Here is an 11,619-nt window from a genome sequence, read left to right as displayed (position 1 = left end):
ACCTTTTGTACTTTCAGTATTCATTCAGGCTTTGTTTCACACTCTACTCTTTCCCAATAATCAATCATTTTATCTTAGGACAAAATCATCTCCTGTTTCCTTAACAATAAAAACACATTCCATAAATTCCACATACATAAGTTACCAGGCAAACTTCTTACAACATATAATTGCCATCAACACTAAACAAGTTTGTTAAAATAATAAGCTTTTCTTCACTTTAAATACTTAGTAGCATGCAATATTAGAAACAGTCCTCTAGAAGAAAGTTGGCAGGGGAGGTTGGCCACTGACATGTTTTCCTGTTATAAAATTATCTTGTATTATTATTATTAATTCAGGTTTGTTTAATAATGACCTTTTGGAATTATTCATTTAAACACTTTAATTTAAACAATGCTTCATTAAACTTCTTATAATTATTTATAACCATATAGACTATAATTGTATTATTTTAAGACAACTTTTACCTTCACAGAACATATTTCCTTATGTAAAGTTATCACAATACCTTCTACAACTTGCCACATGCATTTAAGTTCCAAGAGTTTATGAAAATTAGCCATCCTACTTTAGGACAAAACACACCTTTTAGAAAAAACTTATTAAATTTCAGTCAGTGTTCCTACAAACTTTTAACCTTCTTTAATATTCATTTAAGTTTTACATCCTTCATTTTATCCTGTGAAGAAAAATAAACTATTCATTTCAATCTAGGCAAGAACAACTTTTTATGAAAAGACTTATAGTAATTTTTAATCAAGACTTACAATTTTTATCATTGTAGAGATCTTATTAACATTTAAACTTATGTATTAATATAAGCACTTATTTAATTTTTGGCCATTTGAATAGAGCTCTTTAAAAAATTTTTACTTATTAATTTATATTACCATCCGGAGGTATCATAATATACACTGAACAAACAGACAAACACAAAACAATTACTACACATTAACAGAAACATACAGTTTACAATTAACTCATAATTCTTACTTTCTTGGTATAGCTGTTTTTAAGTTCTCCATTATATCACATCATAAATATCACTTTTTAAGAGTTCTTCTGGAATCCATGTTGCCTGTAACATGCAAGCTTGTGCTTGGAAACATTTTTATTAGTTATCCGCAATCAGTTAAGATAACTTGAGCAGCATAAATGTAGTTAAGCTCTTATTTAGCAGTTTAGACAGACCTTTAAACCACATTTTTGGATTATTACTTTGTAAGACTATACTGAGACTTGAAGTTCAGGAGTAAACTATTGATTTAAAACTGAATATTCCTTTTTAAACCTTGATAAAAATTTTGTACTAATTTTATTATCTTGGTTAAATAAGCCCAATCAGAATTAGCATGGAAACAAAACAGAACACCAATGTTGACATGTTTTTCTCTTTTTTCAGTGGCTTAACTCTATTAACTCCCACTAGCCCACAGCTACTTTGTCATGTAGACAGCAGGAGGTTTGCAGAGTTGCTGTCAGAATTGTTTCCTTATCTTAGTTAACACTTTAACAGAGAATTTTCTTACAAGCCTGATTTCACTAACAAGGACTTTATTTAGTATTTTTACCTGTTTTAAATCTTTCAATAGTTTAAAAGGTATTGTTTCAAGATGGAACTCAACACCTCCCTGAGAATTATTAGCATCTGATGGAGTTGGTCATAATATAACCAGACAAGCTGATAATAATTTCATGGCCTCAAGATCCCTTTGTTGAGATCTGTGCAATAAACAGGGCATTAAAGGTATTTGAGGAATGGAGTTGGGAACAGTTATCTTATTAATATAGGGTAAAGCATCTGATGGTAAATGATCTAAGGTGGCAGCAATTTGCTGGCACAAAGCCCACACAGATAAAGGAATGGATTCCCCCCTTTGATATACTCTTCGTAAAGCTTACATTACACGTTTCCACTGTTTCAAATTTAAAACATTATGCCCCTGAGGCTGAAACCAATCACAATACTCTTGTATTAAAGCAAACAATTCTATTAACTCACAACTTTTTACAGGCCCCCCACTAGCTTTCAATAAAGTTTTTAACACTTGCAAATATGCTTCCACACATCCCATTTGATTACCCATTACCCTGATGACTTCATGGAAATGTTACTTACTTAATCTTGAAGACTCAAGTCACTCTGCTTTGGACGTCACACACGACCCTCGATGAGGTATTTTCTGCAGTTCCCAATAATGATTTGGAAGCCTCACTAACTTCTTTGGGCCCGACATTGGGCACCAGATGTTGGAGATTTGGACCCGAAGGGTATTGGGAATGAAAGACAAAGAGAGATTGGGATCGGGGGATCTGCGAGCATTGATTCCTCAAGCTCATCAGACAAGTTTATTAATATCAGGGGCTTCTTTATATACTCCAAGTAACCGTGAGAGCCAGCAACTATTCTAGCTAACTATTCCCATAATTTTATTAATGGAAACACAGTGCACAGTGGATAAGATAGTAACTAAAGCCCAAGATGTTCTAGTATGTTATTAAAACAAGTATACTCATAAATCTTGTAGCCCAGGTTACTTGAGATATCAAGTCTGGGTTCTGCTGGAATGCTATGTTTCCCAGAGAGATTAGCCACCTGCACGTACATCTCCAGGGACAGCATGACCCACTGGTCAGAAAATAACTTGCTACCATGGAAACAGCATGCCTTTGTTTCCCACAATGTACTACACACACACACATACACACACAGAAAATCACTTGTCTGTAGATCCAAAAGTCTATATCTGATTTCTCAATTCAGTTTCATTGGTTAATATGCCTGTCCTTATGCTGATACCATGCTCTTTATGCCAGTGTAGCTAAGAAATATGCCTTAAGGTCAGGAAGTGAGAGTCCTCTAACTTCATTCTTCTTTTTAAAGATATTTTTAGTTATTTGGGGCCCTGTATCTTCCAAATAAATGTGATTATTTGTGTCTCAATTCTTGCAAAGAAGGCTGTTGGGATTTTTATTGTGATTGCATTGAATCTGTAAATCATTTTGGATAGAATTGATATCAAATGATATTTAGCTTTCCAATCCATGAACAGAAAATGTTCTTCCATTTGTTTAAGTCTTCTTCAGTATCTTTTAGCAATATTTTCTAGTTTTCTGAATATAGGCCCTTTATGTGCTTGGTTAAGTTCATTACTAAATATTTAATTATTTTACTCTTTCTTTATTATAAATGATTTTTTTTCTGATTTCCTCCTCTTTCTAATTTCCTCCTCAGATTTCACATCAGTATTGCATAGAAAAATGGTGAAAAGGCAGCCAACTTAATGGGAGAAAATAACTGATAATCACATATCTGATAAAGGTTTAATATCCATTATATATAAAGATATCATATAAATAAACAATAAAAAGGAAAACTACTCAATTAAGAATTGGGCCAAAGACTTGAAAAAACAACTATCAAAATAAGAAATGCAAATGGCAAAGAATCACATGAAAAAAAATTCAACATCACTAGCAATTAGGGAAATGTAAATCAAAACAACAATAAGATATTGTTTCACACCTATTAGACTGTCTGTTATTAAGAATTCATTAAGCTGTAAATATTGGAGAGGTTTTAGAGAGATATGAATGCTTATTCATGGTTAGTGTTAATGTAGAATAGTATAGCCACTATGGAGTACTGTTTGGTAGTTCCTAAGGAAGTTGAATATAGATTTGTCATGTGGCCTGGGAATACCACTACTGGGTATATACCTAGAAGAACTGAGAACAGAGACATGAACAGACATCTACACACCAGTGTTCATAGCAGCTTAATACATGATTGCTAAAAGTTGGAAACAACCCAGATCAATCAGTGAATGGATAATCAAATTTTGGTATATACAAATGATGGAATATTATGCAGTGGTAAGAAGAAATGAAGTCATGAAGCATATGACAACATGGATGAACCTGGAGGACATTATCTTGAGTGAACCAAGTCAGACACAAAAGTACAAATAGTGTATGATTGCACTATTATGAATTAAATATATTGTGTAAACTCATGAAGTTAATAATTAGAATACAAGTCATCAGAAAATAGAAGAAAGGGAGCAGATGGAAAGCTGAGGATTAATCTGTGCAGAACTTGTAAAAAAGATGCTTGTAAATGAATAGAAATGATTAAAACATACCATGGTGTTCATAATTAACAGTGGTATTCTATGGCTATGACTGTGATTAAAAGGGAAAGTATAAGGTCATGAATATTATTAGAAAGGAAGCTAAAGACCGTAACATGGGGCTATATAAGATAGTAAAACCTCATGGAAAACATGAATATGAGTGACATTGCACATATAAGACATTTTTTACAAAACAGAAATATAAATATACTAGAGAGAAGGAAAAAGAATAACAGCTATGTACAAAACAGGTGAGGCATAGAGAGATTGAGATGTGATGAGTTTTGTTTTTCGTTCATTATTATTATTGGAATAATGAAGGTGCTCTGGGAATCATTGTAGTGATGAGCACACAAATATGTGATTACACTAAATAACATTGTTTGTACTCTTTGGATCGATTTATGCTTTATTAATATGTATCAATTGTAATGCAAGGATCAAGCCCAGTAAGGTTGACTGAATGTTTTGGTATTCCAAAGAAATCACATGAGAGGCCATTGGAAGTAGACATCACTTCAGTACTTATAGGACCTAATGGCAGGCAGTCACAAGTTACCACATTGCCTTTTGTGGAATGCGGGCTTATAAAGTTATTACAGCAAGTGTAAAATGACAGTTCCTGGAACAGCTACTATGATATGCATGTGATTGTAATTCTCAGAACATTCTCACCTCATCCTCCCTCTTATCTTCAAGGACTGGACTGCTGGCCAGTTCAGCCCACTCCTTCCCTCAGTTCTATTTAACGTGAAGTAGGAGTAGGAATGGGCAGTCACATTAACCCCTCACTCCACCCCAATGACCCTTCCACCTTCCATTCTACAGGTAGAACTCCTGTGATACCAACTGAGTTGTTAGGGCATTAGAAAATTGCATCCAGATTCTACAACAAGAATATAAAGCACAGAAGAATAATAGGGATAACATATCACAACATTGAACATAAATGCTTGAAAATGAAATTACACAATTTGGGGGATAACTATCACCTATTGCAGATTTCCTCTTGTTGTTTTATAAAGATGAGGGGACATGATTTAGGGTGAATGACAGCAGCTGGATTTCAGTCTTAAAGGAAAACTTTTGTTTGATAGTTGTTGATTGGTTATAGTGTACCATATCATCACAGGAGTGACAGTCCAAGGAAGGGCAGCAGCACCTGAGGATGGCAGGTTTGTGCAAGCCCAACATTGGGTTTGATTACGGGTATGTGTTATATCTGAAGCTCACTGCAGGGAAGGCATTGGCTAGGATGTTGTAGGTGAAAGGAAAGATGTTTATGGGGAACAATAAGGGGCAGATCATGCCATCCTAACAGTATATAAGTAACATTTATATTAGTAGATAACAAAGCACTAGGTAGGGGATTTTGTGAGCAGGCTTCCAATACCATACATTTTTCATTTCTAAATTCTCTGACTTTTCTTCAGGGACACAAAAACTATTTTAGGCATAAGAAGAGTTCACATAAACATACAGAGAGCCTGAACAGGAATAGGTCACCCCAGATCATTAATAAAAACTTTCACTGGAAATTTTTGTATAAACAAAAATTTGTCTTTTAACAATGTTTTGGGTGACTTCTTTTTCCAACGTTCTTAAGATTCCCAACCAGTGAAACTTCATAGGCCAGTACCACAGCTAAATGACCTAATTTCCCCCAGTTTGTATGCTTTGAGGCATAGGCAACAATAGATTATTATTACTTACCCTTTTGGGCTGTAGGGTGGCTGGCCATTTAACTTGTAATCTTAATGCCTACATCAATTCTACTATTAGCATTTTACCTGGTACAGGGACTGAAGCTGAATTAAAAGGGTTAAAGCTGGATAAGTCCTCTTAGTCCATTGTTGTAAAGATCCTTATTGCCTTTTCTTTGTTCCTTTAAAAGGCCATTCATTCTTTTCATAAAATGTCCAAATAATATCCTGGTTCATAGTCCAAGACTGCATGAGGTGACAGGTAAATGGAGTTCTTTGGTCACTGTCTTTCTGAGCTCCCCTGCCCCCTCCATAGGACACTTACTTTTTTTAGGCTGCAAATACTAGCCCACTGGTTACAAGAATTCATGGCAGTGTTTGTGGCAGTGAACGCATATCTAGCCCATTTCAGGAGTGGAATGAGACCTATGTAATTCACTTTCCATCATGTGACTGGAGTTTGTATCAGCCAATATGTCCCATCCAGTAAGGTAACTGTTGCAGTCTTCAGAGTGATCATGCTGGACACTCATGGGTGATGTCCCTGAGCTGCTAGTGAATAACAAGCAGCTGGAGATGTGCCACAGGGTTTGGTAGACAGGATATTTGCTTTTCCTGTGGAGCTGCATTGCTCCTTGTCAGGTGTCAGTGGTATGGTTGCAGATATTCATGAAGTATCTGTCTCAACATTCTCAAGTGGGTGTTTGAGGAGTAGGTGGGGACATGATGGACCATTACCTGTCATTGCTGGCAGATGTCTCAGAAGTCCTTCCATAGATCTCTTCCCCCTGAGGCTGGCCCATGATGGTCCATCGCTCCTGTCTTGTTTTATGTATTTGCAATCCATCCTTGGATAGAGCTGGAAGTCTTCAGAGTGATCAGGCAATATTGGGTTAAACTCTATTTGCAACAAGGCATGGTATGCTGCACATAGCTGATTTTTCTAAAAGGCTATATCATAATTTGGTCCCCTTCCACAATTGGGACAAAAGCCCAAGGGATATTTGTTTAGAATGTTGCCTTTGCCACATTGGTGATGGGTACATCCAATTTACAGGGTAAGTTAGAGTCCATCCCCCTTACTGCTTGAGTCTGTGCTATTGTCCTCTTCAAATGCTGCCTGCTGGAGGTCCTACCACTCCCATGCACAACTTTTCCTGATTAACACATACAATGGTTTTAATATATGGGCTAAATGGATAAAGGGTTTTCATTACCCCAACAACCCCAGAAAGGCTATTAATTGTTTTGGAGTTTGTGGTGTGGGAAAACATAGTATTTTATTGATTACAGCAGAGGGTATAGTCTTAGTCTCACCCAACCAGATGGCACTTAAGAATTTGACAGAGCAGCCAGGACCTTATAGCTTGTCCCAATTGTTTGTCCATCCCAAGTTCTCAACAAAAGATACCATTGTCTCTGTTGCTTCTTTTAATTCTGAAAGAGAATTACTTATTAACATAATATCATAAATATGAAATAGGGTTATAACTACAGGTTTCTTCCATGTGGCCAGATCTTTTCAAGGCCATGAGAGATGGTTGGGCTATGCACAGAACCTTGGGGGAAAACCACAAAATTTCATATTTGGCCTTCCCACATGAAGGTAAATGCAGGTTCACCTGACTTGTCTAAAGAGATACTGAAGAAACCAGTAGCAAGATTGAAAATAAAATGATAGTGATATAGCTGGACACTAATTTCTTGCCATAAACCAGCAATGTTTGGAACTGCTGCATACAACAGTGGTGTTTTTTGTAATTTATAATTTACTGTTACTCACTACTCCTGACAGCCTCCAATGGTCACTCTTTCTTTATGTAACCACAGAGCTGCATCTTCAGCAGAGATGGGGCAAATCTGATGAATGTAAGTTAAGGCATCTGCCTCTTGATTTCCAAGTAGAGAGGTTGTTTCTGTGACACATATCATCTTTAAAATAATTACAACCATATTTAACAATATAATGTTATTTAATATTATGCAGAAAACAGTGTTAAAACTCTTAGAATTTTATACAATTTTTAAGTATTTATATGAACATTTTACCCACACAATTTTGATAAACAAAAGGAGTGGGGTGATGGGGGTGGGAGGTATATGGAGATCTCATCTTTTTTGAATGTAATATTAAAAAAATAAATAAAGACAAAAAAAGGTTAAAATCCATTTTAATTTTTATACATTTTTCAAACACTTTCCATTCAAGATATAACATAGTAAATGAACTTAACTATTCTCATAACTTTGCCTTTTATCAAGGTAAAAGAACAAATTTTTTTCAGCAGTTGGAAATAAAAATATTCTTTTCAAGATGTGAGAAGATTTTTTTCTTAAACAACCAAAGACATGATAAGATTAAAGTACATGGAGCTATTTTGATAAAGCAGGCATTTTTCTTCATGTACTGATTATTCAGGAAAAGAAAACTCTTTTGTTCCAAAGTTTTAGTTTTGCATCATTGTACTATGATACTAAAGCTTTTAAAATTTTATGTATACTTTATTTATAGACATATCAAATCTTACTCAACTTTAGTCATGAAAATTCCTGAAGTAGGATAGTTAGGGAATCAATAGATGAATCTGAAAGCTTGCAAAAAGCCCATGTCCTCCATTACCCCAAGATGACTGCTGTAAGGCCACTGCAAGATTCCCCCTTTCAAAATGATATTTCTTCCAGAAGTCAAGAGAACCCTGGAATACTCTCCAGGGGCCTTATCATTGGGCCTTCCAGGGAGATTGACAGGTAGGGTAATAAGTCAAAACAACAAACAGCTGGGACACCTCCCATGTCATTAGCAAGGGAGTGGAATAATTAATCATTCAAAAAGCAAGTACAAAGGTGGAACTGACCCTGCTCTTTCCTTCTCTCCCTTGATCCCCAATTCTTGCCTTTTGCCCCCTATTCTGGCCTTCTTCATCCTCCCCTGGATCAATTCACAAGTAAACCTGGGAACTTATCACCTAAAATGGGGAATTGTAGTAAATTGGTTCTCTTTATCACTCTTCTGTCCCTTCCACTCTACCTGGGACACATGATTTGCTATTTTCTCCCATTTCTCTTCACAACATCCCTTAATAAATTAGTGGCCTAACTAATCCAGCATGCTCTTGAAATTCTTTTTTTTTTTTTTTAGCTCATCCAAGAACCTAGAGAAAATCTGGCTACATATTTTGGCAAGCCAACCAGGAGACACTGGTGAATGAAGCTATGAATGTTTAATGCAATCTTTTGTTTATCCATTTTAAATGGGCTCACCTATGAGTCCCACAGGATATGATCCTAGGAAGGAGGGGACTGGAGTGCAGGTCCTCTCTGCATGCATACCATGTGCCCAGGCTTATTAGACCTGACATCAGCCAGGAAGGTGGGAGTGCAGATCAGGGGCACAAAGCAGGGCCCTGCCAAGGGAGAGGTTCCCCATCTGAGCCTTGGGCACTGTCAAGCTGCTTTTTCAAGTCTTTTTAGCAGCCATCAACTTTGCTTTTGGGTGTGGTTGCCATTGCCTGCTCCCATCCTCTCCTTCTGGTGGCAGTGGCAATGACGGAGAGCCAGGGGCTTGTTTAACATGTGGTTCCACACCCTTGCATGCCCCCCTCATTATCCACCACATCCAACTACCTGGCCTTGGATGGGGTGAGAAGACAACACTGGGCATGGCCAGGGTGGATGCCATGGAAGTTCTCCTTCCCAGGGGGGGCACAGGCCTGGGCAACCTTGCATAATTAACAATGACCCACCTGAATCTTCCCACTTCCTGCTACTGAATTTCTCATTACACATTCATAAAATGCTTTGGAATGTCTTAGAAACTGTAAAACTGAAAGTGCATTTACTAATGAGTTTTAGCCCTACCTATGCGTGCAAGGAAGTTATTGTCTCAGGGCCCCAAGGCCTGTTATCTAGAAAAATTGATCTCTCTTAATGGTCTTTTGAGCTGGTCTAACCGGGAAACTTCCAGGCAGTACGGAGTCATAAAATTAGGACTGCTTTTTAAAACCTCTGTAAAACTAGGTAGAAGAAGAAGTTTTATTGCCCATTTTGTAGGAAGGAGCAATATTCATCTTGGCAGCCTCCATCTGATCTATTTGGTCTGTCTGGCAGGTTCAGAACATCCCCTAAGACATTCCTTGGGCCCTTCCATTCAGAACCCAGAGCAGTAAACTCTGAATGGCCCCCAAGATGTCCCTTGAGCCCTTCTGTTCAGAGACCAGTGCAAAAAACTCTAAACAGCCACCAAGATGGGCCTTGGGCCCTTCCATTCAGAGGGCAGTCAAACATCCCTTGAGACTTACCTCCAGCACTTAGGTTTGGGTGACTGCTCTCAATATCTCCCACCAAAACATCTTGGCCACTTGGGCCTGAACTTTGGAGTTTTCAGGCATTCCCCAAGACTGTGGTTGGCCATAGGAATGCCCATTGACAGGGCTCTGGATTAAATTCTCAGGATGCTGAAACCAGAGCATCAACTCCAAACTATTTGTAGTGGTAAACATTTTAGTCAGACTTGGATGCTGGATCAGACAACTAAAAAGCGTTTCTTCATTCTTCCTAGAATAATGGGCATGATCTCTAGCCTACAAGCAGAATCCCCTGGGACATGTCTTTTCAGAGGTCAGAAAAAATTACCTACTGCTGGTCTATATGGCCACAACATAGCCAAAAATAGCCACTTATGGGACCCTGTATTCATTAAACCAGTGTAAAAGAGGAGGACATATAGTCTGAGGGCCAGAAACCTCATGTCATGTCTCCTTAAAGAGATGAGAAAATGTACCTCAAGTTTCCATTAGCTCCCTTTTTGAAATGGTCTCCTCAGTTTTAAACTAAGTTACACCTATGAGGGTGTGTGAATAGGGATCAAGATCCAAACTGGCTACTAAACCTCTCCTGGAAAATAAGAAACCTCATGTGCCATCAATTAAGATAAAAAAGTTCCTAGAAATGCTCAGGGTATAAAAGTATTTCTTCTGTTTTAATCTATGCTTTATTTTGTGTTCAACTTTGAAATTTGCGTTTAACTTTGTCAGTTTGCTTTTGCCTAGGAAATCAGAATTGAAGTTCACCTGGTACAAATTGGATAACATTGAAAGGTAAGCTAAAAATGAGTCTTTAATTGTCAATACTGTCTTACAAGTGGATTCAATATATAAATCACAAGTGGAATTAGTTCAACTGCTAGAAAAGCAGAAAAACTTAGCAAAGATGTTACTAATAAAATTATTGTGGCTTAGCTAATAAAGGGACCCAAATTGGCCTTAAAGTAAAACTTTACTAGAAACTGTAACTAACAGTTAATATCATTATATAGATGCAGCATTTTCAAACACTTGTGTGGGAAAACAGCTTGAAATTGAATGTGGAATCCTGGCTTGAAGTTGATATGTTTCCATAATGCAGATAACAAGTGTGGGCTTAGGAACACCGGCTTTGGTTAGATGGAACTCTGTCTGATCAGCATGAAAACTGTTTGTGTGAGGAGGTATTTGAACTTTGTATGGCCTGTTCCCTAGTATTGCAGGTGTTACAGCTTTAAAAACAAGCAGCCTTGAAAGTAAACATAGATAACTACTGCTTTGTAATATCTAATAAATGTGATGTTGAAGCTAGTGTCTAGGCTCTCAGTTCCAGAAGCTTTTGAGTCCCCTGGTCTCATTGTTATTTTCTCTCTCATGTCTTTCTTTCTGTCCTTTTATTTCTTCAGTTCTGCACACCTTCCCTTCATGCAAACCTATTGCTGAGCTGGTCCCAGCAGCTGGTGCCCAAACAGGTAC

This window comes from Dasypus novemcinctus, chromosome 6 (assembly GCF_030445035.2).
Source record: "Dasypus novemcinctus isolate mDasNov1 chromosome 6, mDasNov1.1.hap2, whole genome shotgun sequence".
NCBI classification, from domain to species: Eukaryota; Metazoa; Chordata; class Mammalia; order Cingulata; family Dasypodidae; genus Dasypus; species Dasypus novemcinctus.
The sequence above is the reverse complement of the archived record's forward strand: the minus strand, read 5'-3'. Positions refer to the sequence as shown.